This window comes from Zosterops lateralis, assembly GCF_965231275.1.
Source record: "Zosterops lateralis genome assembly, chromosome: W".
Classification (NCBI taxonomy): domain Eukaryota; kingdom Metazoa; phylum Chordata; class Aves; order Passeriformes; family Zosteropidae; genus Zosterops; species Zosterops lateralis.
The window spans coordinates 19383210-19409350 of record NC_139801.1 but is presented as its reverse complement, the minus strand read 5'-3'; the positions used below and the strand labels follow the sequence as shown (position 1 = coordinate 19409350).

At 41.1% G+C, this 26141-nt stretch overlaps 2 long non-coding RNA genes across 2 annotated transcripts in view; one reads left to right on the top strand and one right to left on the bottom strand.

Moving 5' to 3' along the window:
• Positions 1-3056: 3056 nt before the first annotated feature.
• On the bottom strand, positions 3057-12281 carry LOC310922256. The gene is made up of 3 exons (XR_014592357.1): positions 12124-12281; positions 10540-10650; positions 3057-4977 (listed from the first exon to the last, which is right to left on the bottom strand). It is a non-coding gene; the product is annotated as an uncharacterized lncRNA (long non-coding RNA).
• The window catches only part of LOC310922257, a 56047-nt gene continuing 39884 nt past the window's right edge, over positions 9979-26141 (top strand). The window contains exon 1 of the long non-coding RNA XR_014592358.1: positions 9979-10232. This is a non-coding gene — a long non-coding RNA (uncharacterized lncRNA). The remainder of the gene's footprint in view (positions 10233-26141) is intronic.

Sequence of the window (26141 nt, the reverse complement as noted above, 5' to 3'; positions counted from 1 at the left end):
TGCCCCCCTATACCTAAGTCACTCCCCCTCATTTCCATCTGTAACGCCCATGTTGATAAGGGCAAGCAAGAACTCTCACACTCACTCATGCTTTGACCACCTGGGACATCGTCCTGAATAAACACCTTCCTAAGTAACACCAAGTTCCTTCTTCCAAGCAAGGTCATGTCTCTGTCTGAAATCTAGACCCAAAGGATTAACTCGTCTGTATGGTATCTGAAGAGCAGAGCTAGTCGGAGAGACAAGCTCAGAAGGACCATAACTTCCCTTCAGCCAAGGCTGGTGACTGAAGGCAGGCCCTTTTTACCCATGACTCTTGCAATAAAACCACGTGTTCTAGAATGTCTCAGGTCTGCAGAGTTCCCTCTCCCAGCTGTCCACGGATGATCCTACATCTGAGTCATGCCCAAGAAAGAGATCCTGGCTTATGGTTATAACCTCATGAAAATGTAAAATTATGCCTCCTCCCCTCCCCCCCCCCCCCCAAAAAAAATACTAACTGAGGATGTTCAGATGCATTTGGTTTGCTCTTGCAGGATTTCCTGATATCAGATTGTGATCACTGAGACAAGAATAATATTTGGGGTGTCACCCCAAAGGTGCTCTCCCAGTGGCACACCACTACACAATGGGTGTAAGTCACGTACATCTTATAAATGCACACTCTGGCAAAAAAAAAAAAAAAATAGATCAAGCATAAGGATTTATGCACAACTTCAGTAATATATATTAAAGCAAGAAATGAGTCATATGTAACTTAAAAAATACCACTAAACACAGCATAGGAAATAGTACCGATTTCTTTCTTTTTTAAAAATCATTCCCTCCCTGACTCCAGAAATAGCCTTTATTTCTCATTTTCTAGTTATATTGACATTGTTCCTGCCAACAAACCCAAATTATATAGAAGGGTGGTAAATGGAATAGCTTGGAGTACTAATGGAAGAATTCCTGTTATTTTTTATGCCTTTCAGCTGAGTTCAAAGATTAGTGGTGTAAGCACAGTTAAAATGTATCAAGTGGTAGAAAATTAATTATGAATGTACTTTAAGTAGAGACTGTTTAACTTCAGCAGTTTTGAATATAGAATAAACAGTAATGAAAATTATTATCATTATAGATGCAGACAAAAGAAAGGCCTTTAAAGGACTTGAAAAGAGTCATGGCTGTGACACATTTATGTGGGTTTGTCTGAGAAAATGAGAGCTTTTTGTTGCTTTTCAGGAATAGAAACCCATTGGTCCCCCATGGAGCTAAAAGCAGATAGGATTTTAGAGGCAGTGTTTTCACCCTAAGAGGTTTTGAAGTTAAATTTAGTTATAGTTTAGTTTCTTAGCATCAGCTGTGGTCTATATGCTAGTCAGCCTTGGTCAAACCCCTTAGGGCTGAGATTTTATTGATCTTCCTGATGGATGTCCTGTACTCTAGGGTGAATTGCTGCTTAAGCAATAAATACTTTAAAAATATATATTTCCCATAGTTAGGGAAGAGTGATTAAGACAAAAAAGCATGACAGCTATTGTCAAAATTTGCAAGTGTTTGTTGCTATGGCTGTAATTAAAATCCTGAATGAAAATCAAGCTTTTAGGCCAACTTGTGCCATCCATTAAAAAAACAAATACTGATTTATTCCCAAAAATTGTCTTCAGTACATTTTGTTGTTAATCAAAACAAATACTTGTTGCAGTCTGGTCCAGTGGTTAAGGTGCCGCGACCTTCCACGTCAAAAGCATCTTTAGAAGGACACCCAGTTTGACGGGGTACAGGCACTCTCAGGTGCAGAGTGATCAGCTCTTTTGTGAGGCTGCCTAAGCAGCAGAGTCGCGTTTGACACCTCGGGCGACGCAGGAGTAAAAGCAGCAAGACAGGGTCTTTCCAGTCTCCAGAACTTCTTCATTCCATGAGGTCCGAAGGGGAAAAAGCCAGAGACCCCAAGGGGAGAGGGACTATATAGGGTAGCCAGGGGCAGGGTTTCACAACTTAGCCAATGGGGAAAGGAATTGGGAAAGGGACCAATCAGGGAAAGGATCCAAAAAGGAACCAATCAGGAGGGGTTAAAAAAAGGAACAGGGGAAATAGCCAATAGGGTACAAAACATTAATATAGAACTGCAGAGGCTCATGGGTTGGAGCATTTTTGCTCACCCTGAGCTACAAGGAAATCTCTCAAGGGGACTTCCCAAAGGGGAGTCACTACAAACTGAAGCAGCCTAGGGGCTACACACTCTCCAAGGGAATGAATCATCCTCTGTGGATGGTCCAGGGACCACCACAAATACTCATGTAAATACTGTCTTGATTTTGTTAATTATATTCCCATCAACACACCAGAGAACCTTCTTTCAGAATATTAATTTCTTTACGTAAATTAGGAAGGGGGGGGTAGAAATAATGCTGCTGTTGCAACAGGACTTGCAGGACTGGTATTTTCAAATAGAAAATTTTTGTATGGACCTTGTTCAAGAAATACTTAAAATTTCCATTCAGGACCAATTCCCATTCTTGCTTCCAGCAGCCCTGTGCTCACAGGACTCATTATTGTTCTTGTCATGCCATTTCCCATTCACCAGACACAAAGTTTTAACATTTTTTCATACCAAGATGGAGAGATGACAAAAACATGGTCCAGGGAACAGGTTTTTTGCTCTCTGATAAATAGACTTTATTCCAACACTGAGGCTCTCTGTGGACATTCATCTTGTGGGCATATGGGCTGGAATTTATTTAGCCCATCAAATTTGCAACAGTGAGGGAACTATTCCAAGATCAAAGGTGAAGAGTGCACAATAGGTTGTAGAGAAGATGTTTGCCAGGTTTGCACTTTTTTCCAACACAGTGGTGAGGTTTGTTGTATAAGATTTTGGTGCACAGTCTGTCCAATGAAACTTTTTTGTTTGAAGTGTCTATATTACAGATCAGTGTGATCAGTTTGGGAATAACTCTATGAAGCTGCTTAGAAAATATTGGAGGAATAGAGCCAGGGATACCGATAAGAGAGGGTTAGACTAGACAAACACAGATACGACCAGTATGGGTAATTCTACGAAGTCCGTTTATTACGTGCAGTGAAGCAACTTATATACTATTCTACATTGTTTATACATATAACAACTTTTTCATTGGCACACAGCAGAGGAAAGAATGTAAAACACATTGTTTGGTTTACTCTTAAGGTGGCTAACACGTGCATACTAAAAATTCTATTCAATGACCTTCAACACCCTATTATCTTTCCCAAACACCTTAATATCTAATTCTAACTGTGCCACAACTAACTGAGAATTTTTTTGCTGTGTCATAGGCCTTGGGCCCCAACTAGGCCTCAGCTAGGCCTCAACCAGGCCTCAGTTAGGCCTCAGTTAGGGTAGTTCAAGAAGGTCTAAATACACATCATGCCCTCCTTTCCTGAGGAAATCCATAACAAATCCCCCTTTTTCATTTTGAACTACCCAAACTGAGTCAAGGGCACGACTAATTGCTTTTTGCACACACTTTAACACACAAGGTAAAACAATTAGTATGATTATAATGACAATAAAAACAAAAATTCCAAAATGGATCAAATCTTTGATCCAACCAGCAAATCCAAATGAACTGATCCAGTTATCAAACGGAGTATTAGCAACAACAATTTTTCCCATGTTACTTCTCAGCTGTTTAAGCTGTTCATAAATTGAACGAGAGTGATCTGACAGGTTCATGCAGCACATGCCTTCAAATTCCTCACACCCGTGCCCTTGAGCAAGGAGCAGGAAGTCAATGGCAGCTCTGTTCTGAAGCACTGCATGGCGGCCAGCTGCAACATCCGCAGCAAGTTCACTCAACATGTTAGATGTTATGTTAATTTGTTTTGATGTCCAACCAGCTAGGGTTGGTAACTGGGTGAGAGCTTGCGATCTTCCAACACCTGGGGCAAAAATTGATGCTACTATTACAGTTGGGGGTCCCCACAACAATACTGATGATTTACAGTTGGAATCCAGTCTAAGGGCATTGCGTTTTGATCGTTGTGGTGTTTGTGAAAATTTTGTAATTTGATGAATGGAAGGAGCAAACAGGGTTAATTTTCCAAAATAACATGGGCCTCCTGTAGCTCCTTGGGGTACTGCAGACCAACCAGGCTCGATCTCCACAAATGAGAAAAACTCCAGGTGGCAATTTTCTTGCAACATTTTGTGATGGCGTTACAAGTTGTGTCCAATTGTTGCAGTCCTCTGTATTGTTCTAATACAATGGGGATTTAAGAAACAACCAAGTGTTGCCAACTTTGGATTGTTGTACATGACCAAATGTCAAGCAATAATTGCTTGGTACAGAACCAAGGAGATCGAATTCTTGTGGCTCAGTACTTACTACCTTGAGATCTTGCGCGATTGCAACAGCTTGTGCTCCTAAATCATTTCTCGGGATTTCATGAATTTCACACCAAGTTTCAGAATATGTGCAAGTGGACTTAAAAGGTTGGCGACACCATGCATTCCAAGCTTCCGTTAAATTAGAATATATTTTAGCTTGAGTCCAGCTTTTGAACTCTGTCATCGAAAGCAATGGAACTCCAATTAAACAGGTGCGAAAAGGACTGGACGGTGTTGCTAAAGACAAACAGAATGAATCTTGTCCAGTTCGATTGGCCCATGTGACCCACACGTTTTCTCATTTGTCAATGTCAAGCACTCCAACCACACTTCCTGTTAAAACAATTTGGAAAACAAACAGTTCAATCCACAACATTTTGCTGGTACTTTTGGCCCTTACCTTCAATGTTCTATTAAAAACACTTATAACTTCTAACTTCTGTAACTATAACTATACAAACTACTAATTTCACACACTTAAAGTTAATTTCAGTTAAGTTCAGTATCATCAGAAGGTGTTCCAGGCAGATTGTTGTCATCTGGGTTGTCTTCACTGTCTGATGGTATTCTTTCCGGAGGACACGTGCGGATAAATCGACTCAGCACCCAGACAGGACCAGCGTCTGTGGACACACACATGTATTCTCAACCATTAAACAACACTTGACTTGGTCCTTGCCACTCACCCGTACGCATGTTTTTATGATAAACATAAAGTCCTGTAATTGCCTGCGGCCTTCCCTCTTTTACTGCGTGATGATGTATCAGGACCGCAGGTTCTTCTTGACCTTCTGCCAAACATAAGTAATTTAAAGTGAACAATACTTTTGATAGTCTACTAACTACATCAATGCCATTGGTCTGGTTTTGTTTTGCAAGATAGTCTTTCAGGGTGCGGTTTGCTCTTTCTACAATAGCTTGACCTGTGGGAGAGTGAGGAATCCCTGTAGTATGTTTCACTCCCCATTTTTGCATAAATTTTGCGACTCGCTGACCTACATAGGCTGGACCGTTGTCAGTTTTGATTTCCACAGGCACACCTGTGACTGCAAAACAAACAGACAGATGCCTTTCTACATGTAAAGCTTTTTCTCCTGGCTGTGCTGTTGCCCAAATGAATTTAGAATAAGTATCAATTGTGACATGGACATATTTCAATCTGCCAAACTCTGGAAAATGATTTACATTCATTTGCCACAGTTCTAAAGCTTTCAGTCCCTTTGGGTTTGTACCTAGCCCTAGTCCGGGCCCGTGATGACTACATTGAGGGCAGGCATGCAAAATACCTTGTGCATCACTCAAAGGAATCTGAAATTGTCGGTGCAAGGCTCGTGCATTTTGATGGAATGTTTCATGGCTGTTGTGAGCCTTTTCAAACTTGTTTTGAGGGGGAACATGGACAACACAGCTGACTGCAGCATCAGCTCCTGCGTTGCCTTCTCCCAAACCTCTGTTGCACTGATGGCTTTGGATGTGCATAACACAGAAGACATGATGGTGTTGGTTCAACACACTTCTCAGCTGTAAAAACAGTTCTCCAAGACACTGATTTTGGTTTTGCCTGAGGAGTGCATCTTCAATTCTCTGCACAACTCCAACTACGTACAAAGAATCGGACACAACATTGAGTGGTTCCTTGTTCCAAGTCTGCAAAGCCCAATACACGGCTTTCAGCTCAAGGGTTTGAAGTGTATCTCCTACTTCCCCTTTAATTACATGTTGCAGCCATTCTCCTTGTTGCTGCCAGACACATGCAGCCTTTTTTGTTTTTCGACCAGCATCTGTAAACACTGTTCTGCCTTCCACTGGTTTCAGTGAACACAAAGACCTCTCCAACCATCGATGACGTGTGATCAGATGCTCAGATGCCACATCAGACCTTTTGGCTGCTTGTTGTGAACCACACCTGCAAAACCCAACAACGCTTCTTGCAGTGCAACTGAGTGTCTCAACAGCCATTCCAAGTCCTCATCTTTCACAGGAATGCTGATGTCTGCTGGTTCTTTTCCATCTATTTCTGCAATTCTGTCTCTGCCTTTTATTATCAGTGTCGCAAAAGGGTCCGTTCTGCTCATGACACGGCATTTTGGCTGCACAGGCAGAAACACCCACTCAATGACAACTGCTGTAGAATCAAATTTTTGATCAGATTGGTTTTCCCCCTTTTTCTTTTGCCATTGAAAAAACATGGCAAGTGGGCAAGCTTCAGCGGTGGAAAGGAAGAGTGACAATGGAAGATGTTCTACACAACAGGCACTCCATCCATTCTGAAGTTTTTCACTCACATGCATTAAAGCTTGTTGTTTTTCGGGGGTACAAACCCGTGAACTGTTGGCATCACTGCCACGAAGCCATGGCAGGAATGGTAGCAGGTCATCATTGGTAATGCCTACAATGGTTCAAACCCATTGCAGGTCTCCAAAAAGTTTCTGAGCATCATGCAAGTGGTGATGTTGTCATGCAAGGTAACTTTCTGGGGACGGATCTGCGCATCCATGATCAGCCAACCTAAGTATTTCCAAGGGGCTGATTGCTGTATCTTTTTTGGTGCAACTGTCAACCCTTGATGCTCTAGTTGTGGAATCAGCCAGTCAATTTTTGTCTTTGGAAGTAGCCTCCTTGTGGCAATGAGAACGTCATCCATGTAATGATAGATCAAAGCATCAGAAAAGCATTGACGAATTGGTTGCAAGGCCCAGTCAACAAACAACTGACATATATGTGGTGAATTTCTCATGCCTTGTGGTAAAAAAACCCACTCATATATTTTTGTTGGAGCAGCTCTATTAATTGATGGCACTGTAAAAGCAAAGTGTTGAGTGTCCTGTGGGTGGAGTGGAATGGTAAAGAAACAGTCTTTTAAATCAATGACAACAATGCTCCACCCTTGCGGTATCATGGTGGGTGCTGGCAGGCCAGGTTGCAAGGCACCCATGGCCTGCATCTGCTCATTGACTTTTCGCAGGTCATGCAACAGTCTCCATTTGCCTGATTTTTCGGAACGACAAATATTGGAGTGTTCCATGGGCTGACAGATGGTTGAATGTGTCCAGCATCAAGTTGTTCTTGAATCAGCTGATTTGCAATTTGTAGCCTTCTCTCAGTCATATGCCACTGCTTGACCCATACAGGGTTATCGGTTAACCAAGTGATTTTTAAAATGGGTGGCTGCTCTGCAGTGGCCATTAGTAAAAATGCTGGTCTGTGGTTAAAACGAAGCCAAGCTGGGACAACACATCTCTGCCCAACAGTCCTGCAAGCTTGACAGGCAAAGGCATGACGTAGAGTCGTGCTGTAACAAGTGGACTGTTTTTGAGACTAATGCAAATTGGATCTGTGCTGATCGCAGAAATTCTCATTCCACCAACTCCGACGACGTGGCTGGTCGGAGCCTGCAAAGGCCAATCTGAAGGCCAAAACCACTGGTTCAGAATCAAAACATCGGATCCTGTGTCTAGGAGTAGCTTTAGCTTGAATTGATGAGATCCACGCTGCAAACACACAATTCTGATTGGACGATCTTTTAAGTCCAAAGTGAAGAAAACATCATGGTCAGTAGAGCCAAGGCTTCTGTTCATTCTGTAATTTTCATGTGGTTTTTTTGGATGTTGGAGATGTGGCAGAACATTTTCAAAAGCTATGATTTGAGCAATTTTGCTGCCTTTTGGAATTCTCACAGGTGGTTGCAAAGCATAAGCTAAAATTTGAACTTGTCCAGTAAAATCTGCATCGATGATTCCTGGGATTACAATCACACCTTGTTTGCTCGTGGAAGATCTGCCAAGGAGCAAACCTTCAATGAGAGATATGAGACGGTACATTGGGCCACAAATATTGGTGGGAATCATTGCAACTTCTTTATCTTGTAAAGTGACTTCTGCAGTTGTTTCTACATCCACATCAAGACTTCCCCATGTGGCAGGTTTGTTTTTAACTAAAAATCCATTGGCGGGGTCCTCTGGGTCAGGGCATTGACTTGTGTCTTCGCGTGGTGCCATGACGCACTGCGCTTGAAGTTTCCCGACTTCTGACAAACCTCAGTGGCATGGTTGTCACGGTGACACTGATGGCACCACACAGACCTTTTGCATGACTGTCTAACATGACCGGTTCCGCCGCATCGGTAACAAGTTACATTATTTGATTTGCCATGACTTGAAGCTTTGTTCTTGGATTTATTATTTGTCAGAGCAGCAGCAATAACGTTTCCCTGATGTTTGATTGCATCGCTCATGGTTGCCATGAATGCTGCATTTTGATTATTTTGTTCTGCTCGAGTTGCTCTTACTAACATTTCATCAACAGGACTTCCTTGAGGAAGTGTAGCTAAAATGGTTCTGGTGTGTGAATTGGCATTTTCAAAAGCTAAGGTACGAAACAGCTGGTCTTGCAAACTTGTCGTTAGCTCTGTTGCATCTTTCGAAGCAGTTGCCAATCTATCTATAAATTGTCCATAGGGTTCAGTGGCTCCCTGTTTTACAGTAAAGTGGTGATTTCTTTTTATCTGGAACAAGCAATATGGCTTTGAGAGCCAGTGACTGAGCCAATTGATGCATTTCAATAGGGTAGGTGAGCTGCACAGCAGATGAAGCGTATGGTCCATGCCCAGTTAACATGTCGGGCTGGACTGCATAAAGTGGATCACCTACTTGTCGATGTTTGCTGGCTTCTTCTGCAGCCAGGCGCTTCCATTCTCGCTCAAAAATGAGAAGCTGCGATGGTGTGAGAAGCAATGATGCAATGCCAGAACAGTCAGCTGGGCAAAGAAGGTCAGCAGTGTAAACGTACTGAATGATGGGTTTTGCTGCTTCTGATCTAAGTCCATATGTTGTGACAGTCTCTTTAGCTTTTTGTAAAATTTTCCACTCACAAGGCTCCCATCTGGCCTGTCCATTTGCAATAAAACAGGACAGGATAGGGCATTTGCAGCCTCCCAGTCTCCATCCTTGAGTGCTGCCTTTGCAAGAGCAGCTCGGTGTTCATCAATAGGATTCGTTGTCAAAGCTGGCATTGACACTGAAGAAACAGGTGCTGGTGGAGATGGAAGGCCTTTCTGGGCTTTAATTTGAGAGTTTGCAACTGTTTATTGTTCTTGTTGGTTTTGATAAGGTGACAATTGAGTGAATTTAGAAATGGTTTGATGCAATTCAGATGAATGCTGTTCGGGTTGGGCGGGAGTGACACGCTGTTTGTCACGAACTGCAAAAGCAGCAACTTGATTGCAGTTTCTGAGTCCGAATTAGAATCAGGAGGGAGAGGATATTTTGCTGGATCGGGGCTGCACAAACACGCTGGTGTCTCTGCGGGCGCAGCCATTGCTGCTGTCGTTGCCATGGACGCTGTGGTTGCCAGGCGCTGTGGAGCCTGCGTCTCTCCTGCGGGGAGGGGCAAGGGGCCAGCATCGCTGCGCTCCTTTTGTTCTGAGTCAGTCTGCGCCCGTGCACGCTGACACTGGATCTGCTCCACCTGCACCGCCACATCACCCTGGTCCCCACCTTGCGCTCTGCCTCGCATTCCGCCCCTGTGCTGCGTCACTTGGGACTGCCCATCTCCGCCCTCAGCCCCGCCTGAGTCCCCGCCTGTCTCCACGCCCACAGACTTGGGTGGCCAAGCTATTTCCGGTTTGTTCTCAGTTTGTCTTGGCGGCCGAGAAGACAAGTCCTCCACCTGGGTCACTTGATCTAAAACGTCTTGCGGGGTGGGGCTGATGGGTGCACTCAAGACGTGAATTGGGCGATTGCCAATGCCGAAAAATCTCGCAACTCGGGCGGGTTTTTGGGATGAAAGGGATGGATTTTCCGGATTTGCCTGTTCTGCCCCTTCTAAAGCCTTGATCGCTGCCAAGGCCACCTTTTTCTCAGCTGTTACAACTTGCAAGGTATGAGTTACTTTTTGCCACACAACCCCAAGGTCGCGGGTGATTTTTCTGTCTCTCCCTCTGGAAATGGTCGCTTCCCAGAGCGAATTTCCAACCTCTTTCCATTCCGCGGCACTGAACAGCAAAGACAGCTTATTTAACTTCCCTTTTTTCCGAGCCCATAGGGTCAACTGCTCTATTTCACTTTATTTTAATTTCTCTCCTCTCTTAGAGAGGATACTGCAAAGAAGCCGCACAGCTGCACTAAAATCGGCATCCATCTTTTGTCTTTGTGCTGTTTCTGAGCTGTTTCCCCACTGCAGCTTACCTTCGGCCACGAGATGGCACTGACGCTTTTCAAGTCCGGTCCCGTGGCTCCAACCCTCTGCTCCTTCCACTCGGTGCTCCGGTCTCAGCTCGCTCTGCTTTTGAACCAGTTCTGCTTCAGGTCCAAGCAAGGAGGCTTAATGAGTCCTTAATGCATCTAAGCTAGGACTCGTGCGGATTCTTTCCTGCATACTAGGTAGAATCCGCCCAAGAACTCTCACCACAATTAAAGAGAGCTCTCATAACACGTCTAGACGATTTTCTGCATCTAAGCAAACAAACGCATCAAAGCAAACAAACGCATCTAAGCGAACAAACGCATTAAAGCGAATGGTCCCTGCCTTTGGGCGCCATTAGAGCCAGGGATACCGATAAGAGAGGGTTAGACTAGACAAACACAGATACGACCAGTATGGGTAATTCTACGAAGTCCGTTTATTACGTGCAGTGAAGCAACTTATATACTATTCTACATTGTTTATATATATAACAACTTTTTCATTGGCACACAGCAGAGGAAAGAATGTAAAACACACATTGTTTGGTTTACTCTTAAAGTGGCTAACACGTGCATACTAACAATTCTATTCAATGACCTTCAACACCCTATTATCTTTCCCAAACACCTTAATATATAGTTCTAACTGCACCACAACTAACTGAGAAATTTTTTGCTGTGTCACAGGCCTTGGGCCCCAACTAGGCCTCAGCTAGGCCTCAACCAGGCCTCAGTTAGGCCTCAGTTAGGGTAGTTCAAGAAGGTCTAAATACACATCATGCCCTCCTTTCCTGAGGAAATCCGTAACAGAGGAAGGAGAAAATTCTCCCAAGCAAGTTGTCAGGAAGATGGTGTGGAGCCTTTAGGGAGAAGGGGCTTGGGCAACAATGACTGCAAGAAGCACAAAGAAACATGAGCTGCTGCACAGGAACATGCATCTCTTTGTCTTCCAAAACAGCCCAGGTTGGGGGAGGTACAGAAACCTGTCAGCTCCATACATGCAGGAGCTTGTTTTGGGGAAACGGGTCCCCAAGGGACGGGATGAGATTTAGGCTGTTGTTGTATTGATGCTTCACATCCTTTGCCAAGATAAGGGCACAGCTGAGTTGTGTTTGCAGCACAAACAGCAGAGCAGCTGAAGGGCTGGATTTGTGATCCCAGCCAGGAGCTGCTCACAGAGTCTCGTGTGTGAGCTCAGCAGAACCGAGGCATGAATTCTGTGGGACGGCAATGAACTCTCTGAGCAGGGCAGGGATGGGATGGAACAAGGGGAACCATGGGACACCCAGTAATGGTTTCACAAATATGTTGCCATGTCCTAGGTCTGCCTTGTGTGTCACAAAGACATCAAATCTTTTGTTTCTAAATAATCAGTTTGCCAAACCCTTTAAACGTAAGCTAGCCCTTTTCCTGTTACAGCACAATACTAATAACAAACCTGCTGGTACCTCTTAAAATATAGTTATAACATTTATAAATCTATTGTGACTTAATGCTTCCCTCAGCAGTATGGTTACTTCCGAGCTGTTCTTCCAGCTAGCCTGCTCTTCCGATAACCATATAAACAAGTTATTTGTGGGTCCAAACCTCAGACAGAGACGTGTTCCCGGCTGGAAGAAGGAGCAGACTCACACTTGGGGAGTATAGGTTTATTCAGGCCCAAAGCCCAGGTGCAAGTGTAGATTTCTAGGGCTTACCTGCCCTTAAGTACAGGGGGCGTTACCTTTAGGAATGAAGGGGAGTGACTTAGGAACAGGGTGCATTGGCATGGCCATTTAGGGGTAAAAGGGGAGTGGGGATACCTGAAACCTGGCTGAGTCACCAGCTTTTGCCAGAGCACTCATGCCTTAGGGTGTGGCAATGGGTTTTATCAGGGAAAGATTACAATGAACTGGGAGAGGCTATTGTAAGGGGAAACTATAGGGATTTGGGAAAGGGGGGTGGTAGGGATGAACCACTACAGAAATTTAATAACAAAAACATACAGAACTTTAGAAAACCCAAAATGCACACTGCAACACAGCAGGAACAGGGCTGGCAGTCAAAATGGTGAAGGAGAAATTAAGTGAAGGAGCAGATGAACTAAGCAGATGAAACGCAAGTTATTATTCCTTATCTAGGAAATACTTCTTTAAACAAAATAGATTTGAAAGAAGCATCACTGAGATGTTTACACGGAGAGAAAATGGTTGCTTGACTGACTTCTTATTTCTTAAATTTTCAAATAAGGCCTCCAAGTGTTTGATTCCTCTTGGAAGCTAATTGTCTTTCAGCAATTGAGTAAGGGATACAAGCAAAATAATTTTCAGTGTCAATTTAAGCAATACAGGACTTAAATCTTCTTTATGAAGATGTTTCTAAACTATAACAAGGAAGTTAATTTCATACAAAATCTATTCCTTCTACTTCTGTGCTTTGGGGAATAAGAAAATTCAGTTATATTTTTTATCATTTTTCAATTGCTGTAACTTTTGTCTGACTTTGAATGCATAGAACTAATGGCTTAACAAAACAGTTTTAGGATGAGAATAAGTATCCAGGACCCAGGGATAATTGTTTCTAACTTGCTGTTAAAGCATTTAGTGACTAGTAGGTTACATCATGGCATGTCTTGTGTATTCTATCCCTTGTCTAGGAGGAGATTTTATGTTACTAGGAATGGAAATGGAGACATAGTAGTTTTAGTTCCTATGTTTTCCAGTTTCACCAGCTCTGTCTAGTTCCTGTTCTGTCCTTATGTGCAAGTCTTGAAGACGTTTGTCACCAAATAAATGAGCTCCTGTCCTTTGTATAGTTAGCGATTTCAACTTGTGCACAGCTTTTCTGGTGCATTAAACCACGTTAAAAAATTATTCTAAGTCGGTGTATTAAAAAAATACCTGTCATCAAACTATATCAGCCACACTGAATTCATTTCCATGGCCCTTTTTTCTGACCTCAAATAATACTCCAAAATGCATTAGGATTTAAAGGAATTCAGCTTTAAGCTTTTTGTGGTCACGTGTTTACTATTTTTAGACAAATATTCAAGTTAGGCCTCAGAACTTAATTTCTGAAATAAGTTATTTGAAGCATGATCTGAGTTTACTTCCAGGTATGAATATTATATGAAAGGATTAAGACTAGCCTTTGGAAAACAATCCTAGTTCCTTACAAGACACCATTCTTTTTCTCAGACAACTTTGATCTGCTATTCTTTAAAACCAGGCAGATTTACCTTTCTTTAGTAGAAGTTTTGTACTGGATATCTGCTTAGGAAACTAAGGGATATATTCAAATTCTTAATTAACACTTAGTGAAAGACTCTAATCCATACAAGATGAATAAACATACAAATATGAATAACTTAGAATAACTCATAATAGTAATAATTAACTCAGAATAACTGAGTAAAAGATGAAAAATAAAAGTTGTACTGCAATTGATAAAAATATTGCTGTCAGCAAAGAAACAGAACTTCTGAAAAAGTACTGAAACCATGTTTCAAAAAAAGCCTCCAGACATATTCTAGGGTTATGTAAAAATTACTTCTTAATGTCTTTTCTACCTCTCTTCAGCTTTAGAGTGGTTCTTCCTCTCAAGACTGTCCCAGTTCACACCTCATTGCCAATCACTCCACATTCACTTCAGCCACACCAAATGCTTTACTGTGGTCGGGGATTTGTAAAACTGTCAAAGGTGCAGAAAATGTGGTGTTTCTGTCCTGGCTCTACTCTTCTGCACACTGCTTGTCCCCACTGAGGAGCACCTAGAAAGGAGGAAGGGTTTTGCAGGGCTGATAGAGAGAATGAGGCAGGAGAGCAGAGAAAGGCAGTAAACTCAAAGGTGTGACAGCACCACAGCCAGGTGTGCTTGGGGAAGGGGTGTCCTGAGGGATTTGGGATGACAAGGTTCTGAGCCAGTGGAGGGGAAAGTTTGTGTAAAGTCTGAATGAAGAGCAGCTAGTGAGACTTGAGAAAAAAGGAAATAGTTTAAGCAGTTAGGGAAAAAGAAATAAATAGATGCATCCTTATGATTTTCACCCCACAAGGTAATAGAATGTTTTTTACCCCAAGCCCCACTGAACAGTCATGTACAGAAAATTAAAAACCACTTTGGTGCCTTATTGAAAGATGGATCAAGTCAACATTCAAAAGCGGCATATGGAAAAACTTCTAATTTTTTTAAAAGATACTTTTTCATCATGCCTTCCAACACAAGAATGGAAATCAGGACAGGATCTAATCATATTACACATTACTTGCAGAGTTTCTCCTCACAGGTGCAAAAGTTCTGACAGCCACCACAGATTTTTTATTTGCTGGGGGCTATCTGGTCTGCTCTGCACCATTACTTCTGCCTATCTGTGCTCCTTGCTTTCTGACCTCAGCACACAGTTTGCTTGCTGGATTACAGGAGTAATCCTCTCCTGGTATCTCCAGAGACTCCCTGTGCATGATATCAGCTCTCAGAAGCCGATAATGGTGTCACAAATTCTTTCCCATTTTGATGTAGTGTAATACAAGCTGTTATACAAGTCTTCATGTCTCAAGCTTTTTGATACAGTACATTTATTTTGTGTTTTTAAGTTTTCAGACCCCAAAATGAACCAGACGTGTTGACATCATGAACAGTAGGCACAGGGAAAAAAAAAAAAAAGCAAAAACTGGAACTGAGAGTATTGGAATTGTAATTACAGTTTTTAGTATTTGATTTTTTAAAAACCATTTTTATAAAGTTAAGATCCTTAAATGCCTTAAACTAAATGCTGAAATATTATCTGCACTGCAGTTTGCTTTTCTCTTTGAATTTTGCTGGGTTTGGGAGACACTGGCATTCCTTTGTACCTCACTGTCAGACAGCAAAGCCACACCAAATCCTCATGGGCCAGGTTGTCTGTGGGAGCCACAAACTGTTTTGCTCCCCAAAATACATGGCCTGAAGTAGTTCAAAGAACAGGGAGAACATTTCCTTATGCTAGAAACTTCTATTGGTCTTTTCAGCCCACATCCAAAATGTGATATTTTCAAGCTGTTTTCTCCATTATTGCTAGACCAGACTCTGTGGATATTTCTGGATCAGTCACAAACAGACACAATTCTCCACTCCTCATATGATCCCACATTGCTTCCTCTAGAAGACTGAAAACCAGGTAGACTATTGGTTCCAAATTCTTATGCATGGGAAAGTATGAATAAATAGAAAAAAAAATGCTTCAACCTTTTTATAGAAAACATTCTTTTCCCTAGTATTGGTAAATGTATGCCAATGATTATTAAATGTTACTAATTGAAAATCTGATATGGAAGTATTTATCAGAGTATCATATTTCTGCTCCTATTTTATAAGTCTTTGTATATCTCATTTTATTAAAATTTAATTTTAACTATTATTTCATGGTTGACCCTGCCTCTGACAGGAAGGTTGGGCTAGATGGGCTGGGACCTTCAGAGGATGTCCTCAGCCTGAATTATTCTGTGATTCTAAATTTTTACACGTGTAATTGCAAAGATCCATGAAATAGACTGTGACAATCCAGGTTTACCCCAAGAGAAAGGCTGCACAGAATTGCTGTAGTTAATGGGGTTTATCCCTTTCTCAGTGACTTTTGAATCCACCTATTTATGAATATTGGTATTGCTTAACAGTAAAATTTACAAAGAGCCTTAAAATGCTGTACCCTTTAATCATGCTTTATTTACTGGTTTTATTTGTACTGATTCAGCCATCTTTAAATGGAGTTACAGAGTAAAACCATCCCACTGCTCAGTTCAGAGAGTAAGCCAGCTTTCTGAGATTTCCTAGAGTTCCATCAGAACCAAGCAGACGGCTGCCTTGAGATGCTGCCTTTTTTTCCTGGTGCATATTTTTGCAGGTTATTTTTAGTGCAGTTATTTGTGGTGAGCACTCCAGAGTGTTTGGGAGAAGGTGCTAAGCTGCATTTGCATTCAGGGAACAGCGACAGCTCTGGCCAGGCTCTGCTGCTATGGCAGATGTGTGTCCATGTGCTGTGGGAGGGGAAGGCAGAGGGATTCCAGCTCTTCCATCCCACTGACCTTGCTCAGCCAGCCTCATCTGCATCATGTTATCCCAACCATCACACACTTGGCTCTGCTTGTAAATAGAATATGACATGCAGACTTTGATGGAGCTGATCTCCCCTTCTGGTTATTTACACTGCAGTCTGTGGGCTAAATTTGGAGACATTCCTGCTTTCTGTCTAAAAATTCTCTGCAGTGGATATTCAGTGAGGGAGAAGAAATAAACCGGCACCAAAACTCCTCCAGCGGATGGTGTTCCTTGGTATTATTATTCCTTGGACTTTTTCCATGTAATTTATAGTATCTTCAGCTAGCTAATGGAACAGAACTGACATTGTCTTAATATTTGACAAGCCAATTATCCCACACGTAGTAAACAAGGTTTTATGTAAAGACTTCACATTTTCTTAAATGAAACAGAAGCAGACAGCCCTGTTCCTTTTCTGAGCAAAACATTCAAGTATTGCACACTTCACTTTATGCAGTTTTATTTTTGATGTTGTAGTCAAGTAATTAAATCCTGCCTTATCTGGTGGACTTGAAGACTCATTGCATCAGCCTTTTAAGTACTGCTGCTGAACACGCAATGGCCATAAGGATTATTTTGTCCAGGTATGTTCTGTGGCCGAGTGGGTAATGCAAACTTTTAGAAATAATTTATGAATTTATAATAATTTCCTAACAGCTATATATTCTGACATATGTATGTATTAGATACAGATGACTCACCTTTTCTGGGCCCCACAGTAAGGTGGCTTTTGTTCTCCAAAATGGGCATCTGTGGATTCACAGCTATTTCACATATCCTGGCATTACTGCCTATTTTTATCTTCTGTATTTGCAGAGGATATATTTGACCCCATATAGCCTGAAATCATATATGTCTCATCAGAAGAAACAGAGTTAAGGAATCTTGCTTTGCATGGCTGTAGCTGTCATAACAAGCAGTTTCCAAATGGAAAATGGTCACATCCTCAGAAGTTATTAGTTCTTGTTTTCCTGCCCCAGAGTATGCTCCTGTGAGTACACAACAGTTATTAGTTTTGTAAAAATCTGTCCTGGGTTGCAGTGTAGGATGTGCCCAAAGTATGTATTCTATCACCATCTTCATGAGCTGTTGAAACCAGGTGGGGCAGTGTTCTTCCCAGGCCCCCTCCCTCTGGGCTGTCTTCTATTAATGGCCCCATCAATGCCTTGCTACATGACTCATAGGTAACTCCCTCCGGGAGCTATCTCTGTTTAATGGGCAATCTAGGACCCACTGCATGACTCATAGAATGATATCAGCCCATTGTGAGATGCTCTGCCCAGGGGGAGGAGCTAAGCATTCCCACCTGGATATAATCTGGGATTTGGGACAGCACATGGGGCTCTTACTCACTGGATTCCCAAAGGACAAGAGCTACCAGACCTTTCTATGAGATTACTGCTTCAAGAAGACCACCTCATCTGGACTGCTACCACCACCCTAACTAACAGGGTGTCAGGTTATATTCTGACTCTGTCAGGGGTCTTTTGTATTATTGCTTTTTATTTTATTTTATTTTATTTTACCTTCTTTCTATTAAATTGTATTTCATACTTGGAATGTCTCACTGGTTTTGCTTTCAAACCACTACAAAATCCTACTTAAAATGATGCATTATCTTGCTCTATGCAGAGTTTTCTGAGGGGTGTTTTTTCTTTGGTAAGTTTTTGACAGTGTGAGTGAAGGCAATGTGTTCTTGGTGCAGTCTTAAATTGTTCAGATTTTTACAAAAAATGTTAAATCTCTTGATTCTAGGATTAAAAAGTAATAAATATATTGGCTGTTTTTCAATAGATGGCACAATATGTCTCCCAACACTTAACAGCAGAAATCATGAACTGCTTAAAAAAATTAAAATAACCAGACAGATTCTTCTACAATTCAATATAAATCTTATAGATATCCATGCAATATTTACAGGAAGAGCAAGAGGATTGCAAACTTCCTCCTCCCTGTGATATTCCCGCACTTATTCTCCAAACGTGCTCTGATGTGGATCAGCTCTACTGCATAAGCAAATTAGGCAAGAGCAGTGCTTTTTATTGATGATGTCTGCAAGGTGGTGGAGGCTTTTGGAATGAAGTCTCCTAAGGAAATCTCTCTGAATCTGATCTCTTACTTCATGCAGGCGTATGTACAGTCAGCTGTCATCACTACCTACACAGCTTTAATGTACCCAGTGCTTAAAAAAAGGGTAGAACTATCTAATTATACAGAAAAGTTATGAATCTCGGTAGTAATTGGATTATTTTCCTCATGTATTCAGCTTCTTCCTATATTAACTCCTTCTTCGCTGCCAAGCCACTTGACTTATCTAATAAAAATAAAAAGTGCAGTATAAAAATTGCTTCAGCACCCTTTTCATTCGTCCTTTTTATTCACAACAGAGCTATGGCACGTGTTTGCATCACTTGCTGAATCTGAGCTTCAGAACAGCCCTTGAGGCAGTGTCTGCTCTCCACTCTTGTGTCTGCATCCTGCTTCCACCCCAGAGGCAACTGTGAACTGCCCTGCTCCGCTGTGCCCTCAGCTTTCCTTCCCAAGGAAAAGGAGCTGGAAAAGCAGCCAGGGCAGTACTCTGGACAGCCCCAGTGTGTGCAGTGGGCAGGGTCAGGGCTGGGGGCTCCCAGATCTGCTCCTGAGCTGCCTCAGGATGTGTTCCCAGAGCCAGGAGTGCCCAGCCCAGCACAGAGCATTTGCTCCTGGCAGGATCTGTGTGCCCAGAGCTCCAGCCACACACCGCTGGAACTCCTCCCAGTCCTCCCGGTGTTGCAAAGGGAAGCACAATCAATTGCAGAAATAAAAACAAAGCCAAGAATGTCTTTATTGCTGAGAATATCTGAGAATGTCTTTGATGCTTTCTGATGGCATCTCCCAACTAATCTGTGTCATTTCTTTGTCCTTTTTCAGCCAATCTAAGTTGAAATTCCTCCTGCACTAGTGCCCCACTCTTCAATTCTGTTGCATTCTCACTATTTTACTGTCAAATTTCTCTGCATCAGCCACGGTCATTTCATCATTCTTGTTGTTATCAAGCTTTATGAATGAGATACTTTTAACCTGTTTTTTCCTCACTGAGAAGATGCTTTGTAAAATCCACTTCCTCTGCTCATTTACAATAAATTAAAGCCTGCTTCAGAAATGTGGTAAGCACTGAGGCATGTGAGTACACTATCTAGTGAAATCCTTTTGGATGAAGTAATTTATTTATCTGCATTATAAATCAAGGAAGTGGTGAGGAACACATGGTACTGTAGTTTAAAACAGAAAGTAGTGTGAGGAAAAAGATATGGAGAGTGAACAGACAAAGAGAAGCACCAAGATGAGTGCAAGACTGCAATCATGCTGATTATTTTCCTCCTGTTCTTCTTCCTCGCTTGAATTTTTTTATATGCTTTTGATACCATCCATTGTAGAACATATTCACTTTGCCTGGCTTCACGAGCCTTCCAAGTGCCATTCACAACAGAGTGTCTAATTTGCTTGTCTTAAATCACCCTCTGGATGGGCATCTCTTTTCTGCTGAAGCACCTAGAGAGCATTGTTTCATATTATTGGTATCTGGAATTAGTGTGAATATTCCATATAATGCACTTCTCTTCCTTTCCTGGTGTGTCTTCAAATAAGCATCGAAAGCATCTGCCAAACCTAGGGAATTACTACAGCTTCAGTAATATTTTATTGACTAGGAACTCAAGGATACTGAAATTCAAAAGATAATGCAACACTAATTGCAGCAGTTATGATTTCTAATATTATTTTCTTTGCCTTTCAGAAAGTTGTTTGGGGTTTTTTTAGTCAATGTGGAGAACATAAGCTATGGCTGAAGGAAGGATTGTTAGTATATCCCCCTGTGTAAGGACTTACTGTTCTGTTCATTTGAGCAATATTAGTATTATAAAACCACCAAAAATCAAACTTAATTAAGTATCTATTTTTTTTCTTCACTCATACAAACACCTTTTTTACCTGTAATGAAGGCATTCTTGAGATTTAGTGCCTGTATAGTCGAATATTTCAAGGTAAAAAATGCAGAGTTCAGAACATCATCTCCTTTTCTATCCCTTCACAGCTGCATTTGAGGAGGTTTCCTCCTGTGTCAACTCCCAAAAGCACTGTTCCACCCCTTGTCCCAGCCCTGGCAGACTCAGAGGTGGCACCCCTCCCAGAGTTGTGCTCTGAGATTCCTAAAAGATTTTGGCTGAAGCTTTGGCATTTCTGTGCAGGCTGTAAAAAGCCCCAAAGCCAATGGTTACAGCATCTCTGAGATGTATTGTTTCCGTGATAAGCTCATGACTTTCCTATGAGTTACTCCAAAGGCTCAAATAATAAACATGAAAATGATGTGTCGAGATAAGACCCAAATTAAGCTTTTTTATCCTACCTTGAAGAAGCTCGAATTGGAAGTAGCCAACTTTTCAGATAATGGCACAATGCTGCAAAAGGATTTTGACTTGCGGAAGGCTTTAAATAATAGGATAGGCAGCACACAGGGCTGTTTTCTCACATTTCAGTGACAGATTATTTCAGAGAACTCTCTAGCCCATTTCCTATTTCCTTTGCCCTTGGCGTACTGAGTAATATTTGCATTTTTCCCTACAACGTATCTCCTCTGTGAATGGAAGCTTCTGATAAATGTTTTCCCTTGGACTTCCTTCAGCATCCACATTAAACAATGCCTTTGCCAGGGACCATTTCCTGAGGCGTCCACTTTCTGCTGCTGGACAACATCCACATCGTGCCTGCCCACTGCCGGGGCGCGGAACTCAGGATTGCAGGACGTTTCCCAGCCTCTAAATATCATTATCTCAGAAATCGAAACTGTCCTTGAAATTATGGCAATATTTCCTGCAGGATAACTGCAGAGATAAGAAGTAACAATTCTGGAGAGTTAGAGCTAGACTTGGAGGGGGTTTTGTGAGCTAAGGATGTCCTTTGAGGAGCAAGATAAAGGTACAACATGATGTATTTTATGCCCTGGTGTTGGTAGGTGATTAGAACCATAGGAGACCAGAGAACACACCAAGATTAATTATAGTGAGACTCTTTGATAGCAGCTTTCATTTATTTTACAGAATAATATTCAGCAATATACCCCTTCCAGCCTGCTAAAACCTTCTTCTGTTTAAGCCCATTTTCCTCTGAGTCAACGATTTTAATAACTTTTCAGTTATTAACTACAGTTAAGATTCAGGTATTTTTGTACATGTTTAAGTGCCAGCTAATGATTCATCAGAGTTTTACTGTGAAAATAAAGTTGCTAAGTGAGCTGTTGAGGTGTCTTTCTCTGCCTCGGCCAGCCCTGACACCTCGACAGTAAGAGGGTACGGCTCGGTAGCAGGGTGAACCTCACCAACCCTGTGAGTTCTTGTCTTGCTTGAAGGAGTGAAGCAACAACGGCAGGAAAAAAGAGGAGGCTGTTCTGGGTTAACTGCTGGCTTTATTCATCAGGGTATCTGCCCCAGCAGACACCCCTCAGCAGAAGCAGCGGGGGGAAAAGCGAGGGAAAAAAATCTTTTTTGAACCCCCGAATGCAACACCTTTTATTGGGGGGAGGAACTCAGGGATGGGTCTAACTGGGGACAAATCAGGGGCAAAAGGGGCATGGCTCTCTGGATAAATGACATACATTGTAACAAATTAATAACTCAGGTGAGGAGACAGCTGAAGTCTTGTCCAATCACTTGGGGTTTTTCCTGGAACTTTCCAGACCTTTGGGAGAGACCCCAAAATGACAGACAAGGCCCCGGGGCTGGATGACTTCTGACTGACATATAACTGGGGTTGGGATGAAACTAATGAGGGTGGAACATGGGTGGCATGGGGCAAACCATTATAACTTATAAAAATGAACTTAATACAAGGAACAAATACATACATAAAACTGATAAAACTAGAACCACACCACTACAGTGAGCTACATTCATGTTGCAATTAATTTTAAGTTTAAAAATGTCTTAAAGCGATCCTTTCAAGATGGCATATAAAAGGTTACCCTTTAAGCTGGCACATTTAATTTCTCTTCAAAACTTACTTTATAAATAATCCAAAGGTAGGTCTGGCCTGTACTATAACATTCACCCAAAAGGCCTATTTTAAAAAGTTTTTTTTTCTCTAAAATTGAAGTAATGCCTACAGAGTAACTTTTTTCTTGTCCTAAATTTCTCTTTTGCTAAAAATTGCAAGTAAATGCAAATCTGTTCAATGTATTTCTCCATATATTGCACAAGTATTAGAGTGTCTCAATGAATTTGATTATAAAACTTGCACCATTTTTTCCTTTCAGAAAAAATATGAAAAATATTCTCTTTTAAATGTGCTCCTTGAATGCATTTTTCATTGAAGAGTTTTACAAAGAATAACCTCCAGTGTAATGTATTTTAGCTCATGTACTGATGCCCATATTCCCTCAAAGTCTTGTGAAAACTGATAAAAAAATATGTAGTGCTGGCTTACCAAGAATAATTTTTAAATCTTAGTAATTTATCTTGAGAGACTCCATGATCAATATCATACAGCACTGTGAGCCTGCTGCTTTATTATCCTTTTTATCCAAGTGTGGAGAGATAAAATATTGATTTTTGTTTGCTGTGTGTGCTATAAAAACAAAGGAGAAATGTAATTTTTGAATGCCAAGGTTATATGAGTATCGTTTTAATGATTTTTAAAATAAAGTTATGTAAGGCAACAGTTGACATTGCTTTGGGGAAAAAAATAAATGGCATTAAAATAATTTTTAAAAAAGAGACAATGCCTTTGAAAATAATTCATGGCAAGTTCATCTCCCCAGCTGAGCTTTCAAAAATTGTTTTTCCGTTGGATTCAGAGTAGTGTAGTTTAGATAATACTGCACAAACTTTAAATAAGTAAGTATTGACAATATGAAAAAAAGAACAGTACAGTTCTTTATTTTGGTGATTTCCTACATTTGGAGTTTTTATGGTGATGACCCAATGCATTAGAACTGACTTCTTTAAGAAAAAAAAAGAGATTTCATATTTTCTCTACTCCATTTTTCCCTATTATTAATAACTTATTCAAATATTTTATTTGCTCATTAAAGTAAATTTTATTCATTCAGAAAGGCCATTTTTTTAAATCTGTGGTGTCTTGTAGGACTAAGCTGTTGAATTTTAACACAGGAGGAAGGAAGCCACCTGCTGCTGAAAGATAGAAAATAGAGTTTTGCTGGAAAGGCTGTATGGCAGGGGCAGCCTTTCATTAGAGATAATGTACAGGGAGAAATTCCATATTTAAATGCATTTGGAATTGAATTTGTTACACCTGTGCTATAGGAACAACAGGGTTTGATGTGCTCTCCAAGCACAACCATGCACTGAACTGCACTCAGACCTTAACCTTTAAAAAACATGAATGAATTTTAGGGACCTTTAGTTCTGAATTTATATTTTCCTCCCTTTCTGTTTAACTGTGCTCTCCAGAAATGTCACACACATTTAAATGACTAGGGAGGAGTTTCTGTAATCCCAAAATGCCAAGAATTTAGCTGCTTTTACTATGAAAGTGCTGTAAAACTTCAAGAATTGGAAATGCAGGTGGAGATTCTAAAATATATCATTATATATAGTTTCCATAGATAGTGATATATATAGGTACTGTATAGAATTTTGTGTCTCTCTTTGATATTACTGCTCTTTATGGGGGTGCAACACATTCCCCCAGGACCCCATGTGTCCTAGGCAGTCACTGGCGGATCAGTGTAAAGAATGCGAGATGGGCCTAGCTTGCATCTCCAAGAATTGTTTATTATAACTTAACTCGAAGACAGAGCAGAGGCTAAGACCTAAGAATCTCTAAAAGAAAAGTGAAAGAAAAAGTTCCTCTCTCAGGGCAGGGCAGTGGGTTTTAAGGGACCACTTGGAGGGGGGGGGAGTTCAGGGTAGCGATCCATTAGGAGAGGGTTACCAGGCGGGGATTACAATACTGAAACCAATAAGGGGACACAGCAGGAGGGGAGCAACTTAACTAATAAGGCATCGAAGATTGTGACATTGATAGGGAACAGTCTGGAAGAAAAGGCAGGGTTAGGGAAGGATTGACAGCTAAATAAGTGAATGCAATCTAGGCAGTACTAACAGTACAGGGAAAGGAGGGGTACAACCTAGGACTAAATTATGAGCATAGGGGACAACAAAACAACCCATTTAACATAAAAACATATCACGACAGAGATCCTCAAATTCTCAGTTTCTTGCATATTTTTATAAATGTATGAAGTAAGAAACCTTTGTAGAAATTCCCCAACAGACTCTCAAATAGGCAGATTTGAGAAGTCAGATAACATAATCCCAAACCTGTTCATTTCTTTCAAGCTTTGCTGACCATATGCTTTCTGCCCAGCAAATTCTGGTCATTACTGAGTTTTTCAAACTAACTTACAAGTTATTGTATTCCTTGCCTACATGGTGATTAAAAACCCTCAGTGTGTCAGGTGGGTAGGAATTAGCATCTGCCATCTGTCTTCAGTGGGATCCTTATCAGCACATGGGGGAAAGAATTCATGTGTGCGCTTTGGGAAATACAATAGGATTTAATTTCTTTTTAGCAGTTTTTGGGAACAGCAGAACCCAAAACATATCAGGAATGTGGAAAAGAGAGCCCAAGATAATCAGTGAATAGAGAAGAGGATGCATTTTTAATGTTTAGGTTGTCTGTTTTGTTGAAACACTAAATGAAAATTTTATCTTGGCAAATTATCAGAAATATACTGTCATAAAATAATTCTCTGCAAATTGTTTCCTGTTATTTCCCATGTTGCTATTCTGATACATTTATAAATTTCTCCATCACCTTGTCATAGATAATCAGAAACTTATTTCCCCAAGTGTTTTTTTTAACTCTAGGTAAATTTTTACATGTCCATCAAAAATGATGAAAATTTGAAAAAAAAAAATCCCTTTCCGCTGACAATCACTTTATTCTGCAAGGCCATGCAAGTGTAAGAACGTTTGAAGGAGGACTTGAGTTATTATGATGACATAAGGGAATGGGAGAGAATTGCAGGGAGGGAATAAAGGAAGTTTCAAAACAGCCTGAAGAGGAAGGAGATGAATTTTTAGACAAAGGGTACAGTGAAAGTATTATGTTGTGTGCAGGAAATGGCTTCCTTGTGTCTTGTTATTGTTATGATATCACTCTTATATTGACAGATTAATCTTTTTGTATCATAATTAATAAATAGATTCAAAGGTAAACCTGGCATCAGTTTTCTGTGTAATCAGAGTAACTTAGGGATTGTAAGTTTTCTCTGTCTGTGAGAGGCACAATTGTAAAGGTGAGGGGTTTACAGATTCCAGGTTACCTTTTTCCCTGTAAATAAGATCATTTATGAAACATTAATAGGAATTAGAAAACAAGATATTTTTCCTCAAAGCTCTCTTGTGTTTCCAAACCTTACTGAGTTACACATTCGAGAGACAAAACCAGGTTAAATCTGTAGTGGTTTGAACCTGATTTGCTTTTCATTCTCAGTGTAAAGCAGAGCTGTGTGATGGCCCATGTTGCCTTTTACATGTAATCAGTGTTTTAGAACATTG